This window comes from Solanum lycopersicum, chromosome 11 (assembly GCF_036512215.1).
Source record: "Solanum lycopersicum chromosome 11, SLM_r2.1".
NCBI classification, from domain to species: Eukaryota; Viridiplantae; Streptophyta; class Magnoliopsida; order Solanales; family Solanaceae; genus Solanum; species Solanum lycopersicum.
Window position 1 is genome coordinate 7,558,923 of NC_090810.1, and position 10,397 is coordinate 7,569,319.

General features: G+C 32.6%; 1 pseudogene; it reads left to right on the top strand.

The window, feature by feature from the left end:
* The first annotated feature begins 996 nt into the window (after window positions 1-996).
* On the top strand, window positions 997-10,152 carry LOC101257829 (katanin p60 ATPase-containing subunit A1-like; annotated as a pseudogene).
* Window positions 10,153-10,397: the final 245 nt, after the last annotated feature.

The window sequence follows — 10,397 nt, forward strand, 5'->3', positions numbered from 1 at the left end:
GACAAGTATTTATACAAAAGGAATACTTAACATCTCCATATTACTTTATTACAAATACGACTATTAAGGGTATGTTTGGTATGAAGGAAAATGTTTTTCGATAAAACAAGTAGATTTTGACGTATTTTCTCATTTTTGGTTTGTGAGTAGAAAATATTTTTCAGAAAAGATTTTTCTAGTGTTTCATTTATGAAAAAATTAAATTTTGAATTAGAATTTTTTTGGGGGAGGGGGTTGAAGGTAGGGATGAAAAAATAAAATTTTGAAGTTGAACTTTTTTTTTTAAAAAAAAACTGAATTTCTTTTTTGAGGGGACTGGGTAAGGGGGCAAATGGGGGAGCGAGGGTGGGGGTGGAAGGTAAGCAAATAAAAAATTGAAATTGGAAATATCTTTTAAAAACAACTTTTAATTTATATTTTTTTTTGAGGGGGGGGGGGAGGTTGGAGGGGGATGGTAGGGGGTTGGGAAGGGGTGAGTAAGGGTTGGGTAAAAATTGAAGTAAAAAATATTTTTTTTAAATTTAGTTTTAATTAAATTTTTTTGGGAGGTGGGGTGGGGGGTAGTGATTGGGGGATGGTTTGAGGGTAAGGACAAAATAAATTGTTTTTTTAACAAAAAAAATTGTAATTTGAAGTTGAAAGAGAGTTTTGAAAAATGTTTTTTCTTAAATTTTGAAGGTCAGTCATTTTCCTTAAATTTGAGAAAAATGAGTTGATTTGGAAAACATTTAACCCAACTATGAGAAAATTGGAAAATATTTTCCTTCGTACCAATCACACCCTTAATGCCTTTATTAAATATTTGTTTGACTGAATCATGAAATCTTTCTCCATTATAATTATGAAATTAAAAAAAAATATGTCCCATTTCTTCCCAAGTTTCATCTTCATCTATTATATATAGCCCTAAAAACAGAACAAGGCATACATGTTACATAAAGTTTCAAGTCCTGTTCATTCATATAGCTAGTGTTAACAAGTTTGTCAAAAGAAAAGATGGTGGATGTGGATCCTTCTAATAGCAAAGAGGAGATGATGAAAATAATTTTTAACAAGTTCGACATCAAAAAAGATGAACATCTAGGGATTACTGAGCTATTAGAATGGATTATGGCCGTTGAACCCACACTAAATAACGATTTGCAAAGGGTTCCATCTTTCCTTAAAATGTACATGGATGCTTACCCCTCTTTCCTAATTGATTCAAAAGGATTCTCCTATACTGGCTTCAGTCTCATTTATGCCGATGGTCTTCGTAACCTTGATCATGATTTCAATACCATATATACCCCATCACTCGAAATTCAGACCCCAATTCAACATCAGGTATATATGTTATACTATATATTAATTTTTTTTGTGAATATTTTCACCAGAACTAGGTCACATGATTTTATTGTAATCCATTACCTCACAGGGATTTTTAAAGTAATCTAGCTCAATTGGTTTTAATTTGGATCTGAGGTTCAACCTAGGTTTTATAAGGCTGCTCAAATTTTCTTGTATTGCTAATACCATAGTCAGCTGACATTCCTGTTAAAAAAAGAAATATATAATAACACAACTAATATATGTATCATTTTCTCTAATATATCCTGCCAAATACTCCTTACTATATTCTAACCTATTGGAGCATGTAATTAATATATCAAATTATAAATATAAGTTATATGTAGAGTTCGAACTACTCTTGGATTAATTGCTCAACCACAATAGAAAATTACAAAATATGACTCTAAAATCAAAAAGACTTATTATATGAGAACTTACATTGCTTAGTTTTGCAGGTGGCATCATTACAAGAATGCACAGTTGTAGGACTTCAAGTACAACAAGAGCAACAACAACAACGTATGCTTCAACCGTACCAACAACAACAAATACTACTACAACTACAAGCACAACAACAAGTTGCAAGTCTAGCGGCAACTAATTACTCACAGAATTCTATCGTGTCAAACAACAACCTCATCGACAACATTTACAGTGCTAGGATGGTAAATAACTAAAGAAATACACCGCAATAAGTGATACAAATATCTTGTCTTTGAGAACATTTAAAAATATAAAGTTGATTTGTTTTATAAAAATTCTGTAGGAAGGGGGGATCAGCTCAAATGTGCAGGTGAGTAGTTACGGAACCACGACACTACAAGAGGTACAAATACTTCATTTACCTTTAACACTCTTTGAGAACATTTAGCAATGTTTCTTTATAGGCCATCAACTAAACTCAAATCAAAAATGATTTTACCAAATTCCAATCTTAAATAGTCTTTAAAACTATTGATATTTAGGCCATCATCTAGACTCAAATCACGTGTATTTTGTCAAACTCCAATGTTGGATTCTATCCTCCTAATTTCCTCAAAGGAACAAGTACAGACAATGCATTTCTGTTTGTTTGAAACTTAACAATAATCAATACGAACAAAACTTTGTATTATTTATAAACTTCAAACAATAAAACGATTACAAAACTCTGTAACCTAAGGAATTGTAATCCTAGAGAAATTATAAACTCTAATTCCTAACTAAGAAATTATTAACTCTAATTTCTTGCTACCCAAAGACACAAAACACCTCATTTTGTATCTTCTAATGTTCTTCAAGTGCTACAACTTGTCGAACAACTCCTACTCACAAAACTCACATTGTTAACAAGACTTGTGAATACAATCTTACAACTTCTCACTTAACTCACAACACTCCCCAAGTTAATATCAAAACTCTTTCAAACCTCTTGATAGTGTTTTGATTTTCTCTTTATGTAAGTGTGCAATTTTTGTTCAAGAGAAACTATCGCCCTATTTATAGATTTGGACTTGAATCCAAAACCTACTTCAACTAGAAATCCTACTTCATGATGCAATCTTTGTCATTCTTCAAAATATACATATTCATGTGTACCTAACAAATTCCCCCTTTTTGATGATGAGAAATCATTACTTCTTGTGTGAATAGATCAATCTGTGTTGTGTCAATTTATCAAAACTCAAAACTCAATACTCAAAACAAACACATTAGAGGATCAAGTTAGACCAATTTGGTTATAAATATTATAGAAGTATGCACTTTTCCCTTTTGACATCAGAAAACACTTTGAATGCATACACTACACTAAGAGAAACAAATTTGATATCATGGACACTAGGGCTATCACCTACACCCACACTTAAAAATCAAGAACTCAGTTAGCAATAGCAAAGTATTTTCACAAACATAGGAGATAGACATGAACCTGAAACTCAAACCCAACATTAGCATTTATCAAAAAGCATATACACCACAAATGTAATCAAAATTAAATATAGAATCAAGCACTTGTGATGAGAAAAAATTGAAAGTCAAAGGCTATAGTGGCTAGGTATTATAAAAAGATGAGAGGATAAATAAAAGTCATTTTTAGCAGCAAAAATATCTTTTGGATTAACAAAATTAGCAGTCTTCTCGATTTCAAATGTAACTTTGATCTATGCACGCTCAATCCTATTTTTTTCTTTTTATATCACTTTTAAGGAACTTGTTCAATCAATAATGTACCCTCTGCAGAAACAATAGTTCACTCGTCTTTAATTTCAATAAAGTTAGTAAGAGGAACAAATTTTCTTGAATATCATTTGTAAAGGAACACGTTCTCTCAATCTGTTTCCTGGACGTGGTACTATCAGGTGAAGCACTAACTATAATACATTTTGACGTCAATCCGGAATCCCAGATTATATGGTTCCCAATAGAAAAACTAGGTTCGACAGATGGGTCTCCCATCGATTCCCCTCACTATAGATGTACCCAAGTTGAGCCTAACAAGTGAATTTGGTTCCACTGGAGGGTCCCCAAAATATTCCCCCTAACAAGTTAAATCCTCCAATATTTTATTCAATACAAAATATTCCCCCTAAGAACCAGCACACTCTACTTTCTCAATCTATATTTTATAAGGCACTAAAGTAGAGGTGTCTTCAACCAAATTTATTTCAACAATAGACCATCACATTGGGATAAGGTTTTTAAGAAGATATTTGTTTTTGTTGAATTTAGGACATGAATATCTTTTGGGACAAGTGGAAGAAATAGGTTCCAATGCATTGACTTTATATTTAATCATGAATAATTGTAGTGCACATACCTTAGATCTCTAGATAATGCTGAATTTTGCTTCAATTTTACTAATTCTCTCTCTTGTGTCATAAGCAAATACAATGTTATAGTGCATGAGTAGCATAACTTTAAGAGTTGTATAGAGACATACAACTTAATGTACAAAACTGAGCATAGAGTTCAAGATTATAGGGCAGTATGCGCAATGTTCATTACTCATTGAGGGATACTCATGTGGCCTTAATCATCCACAAGTTCCAAATTGTTCCTTTTGAAAGTGTTTTCCTTGGCTGATCATATTTTTGATTGATTAATCATCTTAGTGCGCATAACTGTTAGATACTGCATAAGTTGGACCTGTTTCTTTCACATTCTTCTTCAGTCTTTCCCTTATTTTTTTTCAACCTCTTTTTTCCAATCAATCTTATTCATCCATTCCTTTTTTTCTTTTTTTCTTAAGTGAGAGGAATTTCATCTAATTTCAATCATGCATATGAAGCAACATGTTCAATTGGTGAATGTTGCATGCTTCCTCTCACTTTTCGTGCAAATTCAAAGGTTAGATTTAGGAACCCAAACTAGCTTGGATCATTTGTATTGATAAAAGGATGAATAAGATCTCTATGAGTCCACTTGGGAAGATTAGTTTTCCTTTGAGTATACATGTTCCTTTGAACAATTTTATAAGTTCCTCTTGCTTTATTTTCTGCAGTAACTCTGTATTTCGGACAATTTTCCTTAGAGTGGCTTTTGTTACCACCAATAATACATAACAAAAAATTTCCAATCATAGGTTGTTCATACCCTATTCCAGTTCTTATGTTCCTAGTATTGTTACCTAGATATGTTACAATCATGGAAGATTTTGTTCATTTATTAGCTCCTTCCAGATCAGTTTTTATCCTAGACAATTCAAGATTTATTCTCCTAGAATTTTTCCTTTCAGAATATAGTTCATTGTTTAACCTCATTAGATCTTGGTCACATTTGATTTGGTCAAAACAATTTTTTTCTTTTTCATTCCCAGTAACACTTTGTTTCAAAATTTCTGATTTGAGAGCCAAAGTGCAGGAATCAAGTTGTTGTACTTGTTCCTTTAGGAGTTGATTTTTTTTAGATCAGAATTAACTTTTTCAAGATCAATATGCTCAAACTTTAAAATAGTCATGGAAGCAAGCAATTGATTCTTGGTTTTAACTAGTTCTTGAATTGTATCTATGGAAGTGAGTAACAAGAAGAACAACTTTTTCTTAGAGAACTTTACTAGTTTATCTTTTAAATAAAAAAGATTTACCTCTTTTACTTCAGAGTCTAATTCAGGTTCAGTTTCTGATTCTTCTATGGCCATCAAAGCGAGGTCCTCATCATCTTCGTCATACATGTCCGAGCCTGTTCCCCAAACTGCATACATTGCTTGTTCCTTTTCTTTGTTTTTATTTTTATTAAGAAGTTCCTTATTCTCTTTTTCGGCTCTTTCTTTTTTCCATTCTTCTTCCCACATAGGACAATTCTTAATCTGATGATCTGTTTGACCACATTTGAAACAACCTCCGCCTTGTGGTTTCTCAGCAAAAAAAATTTCGTAGGTAGTGTTTTCGTTTCAGAATTCAATCCCCTTTTGAAGATTTCTTGAAGTTTCTTCTTATTAGTGCCAAATAATCATCATCAATGTATGATTCATCACTTTCAGTTGCTTTAAATCCAAGATTTTTCTCTTTGTTTCCTTCACCTCTTTTGTCAGAATTCATCTCATAAATTTTGACATTTCCTACTAATTCATCCAAAGTCATATTAATTAGATCCTTGGATTTGTAAAGTAATATATCTCAATTGGTTTTAATTTGGATTTGAGGCTCAACCTAGGTTTCATAAGGCTACTCAAATTTTCTTAATGTGTCGTACTCTATACATTCTGATAGACTTAATTGTTTGTTGTTGAAAAAATGGTTTTTTCTTAGTTATTTGATGGTGAATGGTGTAATATTTGTAAAATATGAGGGGTTGTTAATTTTTTTTAGCATCAATGAGAATAGACGAAATAGAGTTTATTAGTGATAATGTAATCGGTAATGCCTGAATCATTTCTTATCTACATTTTGGTATCTTGAGGATCAATAATGCTTGTATTGCTAATACCATAGTTAGCTGAAAATCCTATTAAACAAAGAACTATATAATAACACAGCTAATATATGTATCATTTTCTCTAATATATCCTGCCAAATACCCCTTACTATATTCTAACCTATTGGAGCATGTAATTAATCTATCAAATTATAAATATAAGTTGTCTGTAGAGTTAAACTACTCTTGGATTAATTCTTCAACCACAATAGAAAATTACAAAAATATGACTCTAAAATCAAAAAGACTTATCATATGAGAACTTACCTTGTATAATTTTGCAGGTGACATCATTACAAGGATGCACAATTGTAGGACTTCAAGTACAACAAGAGCAACAACAACAACGTATGCTTCAACCATACCAAGTACAACAAATACTAATACAACAAGTTGCAAGTCTAGCGGCAACTAATTACTCACAGAATTCTATCATGTCAAACAACAACCTCGTCGACAACATTTACAGTGCTAGGATGGTAAAAAACTATTGAAACACACCGCAATAATTGATACAAATATCTTGTCTTTGAGAACATTTTATAATACAAAGTTTATTTGTTTTATAAAAATTCTGTAGGAAGGAGGGATCAGATCAAATGTGCAGGTGAGTAGTTACGGAACCACGACACTACAAGAGATACAAATACTTCATCTACCTTTAACAATTTTTGAGAACATTTAGCATTGTTTCTTTATAGGCCATCATCTAACCTCAAATCACAAATGATTTTACGAAATTCCAATCTTAAATAGCCTTTAAAACAATTGATTTTAGGCCATCATCTAGGATCAAATCAATGTGTATTTTGCCAAACTCCAATGTTGGAATTCTACCCTCCTAATTTACTCAAAGGAACACGTACAGACAACGTGTTTCTGTTTGTTTGAAACTTAAGGATAATCAATCCGAACAACACTTTGTATTATTTATAAATTTCAAACAATACAACGATTACAAAACTCTGTAACCTAAGGAATTATAAACTCTAATCCCTAGCTAAGAAATAATAAACTCTAATTTCTAGCTACCCAAAGACACAAAAACCCCCCGTTTTATAGCTTCTACTATTTTTTAAGTTCAAAAACTTGTTGAACAACTCCTACTCATAAAACTCAGATTGTAAACAAGACTTTTGAGTACAATCTTACAACTTCTTACATAACTCGTATCACTCCCAAAGTTAATATCAAAACTCTTTCAAACCTCTTGATAGTGTTTTGATTTTCTCTCTACGTAAGTGCACAATTTTTCTTCAAGCGAAACTATCGCCCTATTTATAGATTTGGACTTGAATCCAAAACCTAATTCAACTAGAAATCCTACTTCATGTAGGACTCCTCTTTTGTGTGGAACTCCTAGTTCAACTCGAACTTGCCTTCGCCGCAACCTCTTCTTCGTTCTTCTTAAACTATGTCACCTCAAGCTATTTTCTTAAACAAGTAGGAATAGTTTCTTTATCACTGCCGCCGCAAAGAAACCTTATTTAATTGAAATCCTCGTCTATGTAGGACTCTCTCCTTCTCGACTATAATAAACCACTTTTCACACATTTTGTCCTTAATTAAATAACAAAGCATATTTCATTAAATTTAATTAATAAAACTTTGTCAATTAAGGAATCCTTCTACGACTTGGATTTCTTGTTGCGTTAGGACCTCTCTTTGCAATTTGCTTCGAAATAAAGCTTTTCATGTAATTTTCCATAATTATATACAAAACTTTATTGATTTCTAATTCCTTCTTTTATGTGATTTATTTCCGAAAGCATTTTCCCATTTCATTGTTTAAATTGAATATATATGCAACTTTGGCGTTCCTCAACATAATCAACATTACTCTAGCTTCAGACAAAGTCCCCTTTTTGAATAATGCCAAATTATTCAAATTTCATTGAATGTACTAACATTTATCATCAGCTGCCTTAATTGCCTTGCTTCACTATTTCTTGCCAGATGACTTATTAGTGGACCTAGAAAAGAGACCTTCATCTAGTTCTCATTTTACCTCTCTAGTAACCCGAATGGGAGTTTCCATGAGATAACGTCTGCTAAACTTGTTCCATGATGCAATCTTTGTCATTCTTCAAAATATACATACTCATGTGTACCTAACATCCAATTAAATAATCTTAATCTTTGTCGTACAATGCCAAATTGATTATAGATGAGATTTTAGATAAATGTAGTGTATTTAATTGTTACACACAAAAATATCAAGTTACTATACGTTAAATTGATGCAATTCTCTTAGACCAATTATTGTATTGACACTTCCCAAAAGCTCCTTTACTTTATTTGTACTAAGCTAAGACTTTATGTTCTTTATAATATTCTTATCATCCTCCTCTACAACTATCAGAATGGTGAAGAACGGATTGAGTCAACAGTATTGTACGATGGACCTCATCCTGAATTAGCTGCTAGGCTTGAAAAGGAAATATTGGAGACAAATCTAGGAGTTAAATGGGATGATATTGCCGGACTAAGTGAAGCAAAGAGGATTCTACAGGAAGTAATGGTATTGCCATTGTTGATGCCTGAGTATTTCCAGGTACGACCGATAATTTGTTGATTCTGAATAAGAGTATTCTAATGCACTAGGATCGGGTGCATGTTTGGTGTGACGGAAGTGATATTTCAGGAAATTATTTTTCATCATTTTTTGGTGTTTCAAAATGATTAAGAAAATAAGTTGGAAGTAGTTTTTTCTGTTGAAACTGAATGATCTCAGAAATTTTTCGGTCACGAAAATAACAAACGTGTAGTAGATACTTAACATGAAACTTTTTATATTGAATATTATTTCCAGGGAATCCGGAGACCTCGGAGAGGAGTTCTTATGTTTGGTCCTCCGGGGACAGGGAAAACACTCTTGGCCAAAGCTGTTGCTACAGAGTGTGGGACAACATTTCTCAATATTTCTTGTAGTTCATTGTGTGGAGATTGGTACGGGGTGAGTGAGCGATTGACACGGTGCTTATTTGAGATTGCCCGTACTCATGCTCCAACTACAATTTTTATTGACGAGATTGATTATCTTTGCAGTGCCAAAGGGTAAGTAAACCTTAAAAATCTAAATAAATTGTCATGCTCCTCTTTACTTCACTTACCTCTTGCTTTCGCATCATTTATGCATCTGCTAAACAATATATTGACATTAATTTGAGAATAAAAATTATTTATTATGTTTGACTTAGTTTTTTAGTTTTACTTGTAATACTTTGAAGCCGTTTTTCAGGTCTGCTACAGAGCATGAAGCATCCCAAAGGGTAAAGGCTTAACTTCTAGTTCAGATCGATGAGTTAAACAACTTCAATAAAATGGTGACAGTTTTGGTAGCAACAAATTTCCCCGAGAGTCTTGACGAGGCACTAAGGTTAGCTTTACTACTTAAATTCGTAGTGAATATTCGGTAGTTTTACTTTCGTTTGTGCTCATTTTCATCTCTTGATCTTGTTTAATTACTGATTCATTGTACTACTATAGGAGACGGCTAAAAAAGAGGATTTACATCCCACTTCCTGATTTTAAGAGTCGTAAGGAGCTTATAAAGATAAACTTGAAATCAATCGAGGTAAGCTATCATTATTTCACTTATTATTGAAATGAATTTTTTTTATTAATTCTAAAAATTGAATGCAATTAACTCCTGGGGTGAATATTGACCAAGTGGCACGAAGAACAGAGGGTTACAGTGGATACGATCTAACAAACGTCTGCAGAGATGCTTCTTTCAATGGGATGAGACAGAAGATATCAGGGAAAACTACAGAGGAGATTAAGAACATGTCCAAATCTGAAATTTTGAATATTCCGGTTACGATGGATGACTTGCTGGAAGCTTTAGATAAAATAAAGCCCACAGTTTCTGCAGGGGACATTCAACGATATGAGAAATGGCTTTCAGAGTTCGGATCATCATAGGAAGATCAACTAATTCAAGTTCAAAAGTGCTACTTTTTTTATGAGGAGGTCGCGTTGTGAAGATCAAACGGTCAATAATGTTATAGCGTCTTCAAATTTTCACACCCATGGACAGATATTTAAGGAATTATTTTTGTTAGATGATCTAATACTGGTGATACTGCTATTGCTATATGGAGTGTAACACCTTGTTTGGTTGGTTATTATCCATTGTGTTACATTGTATTGATAGCTTAAATATAATT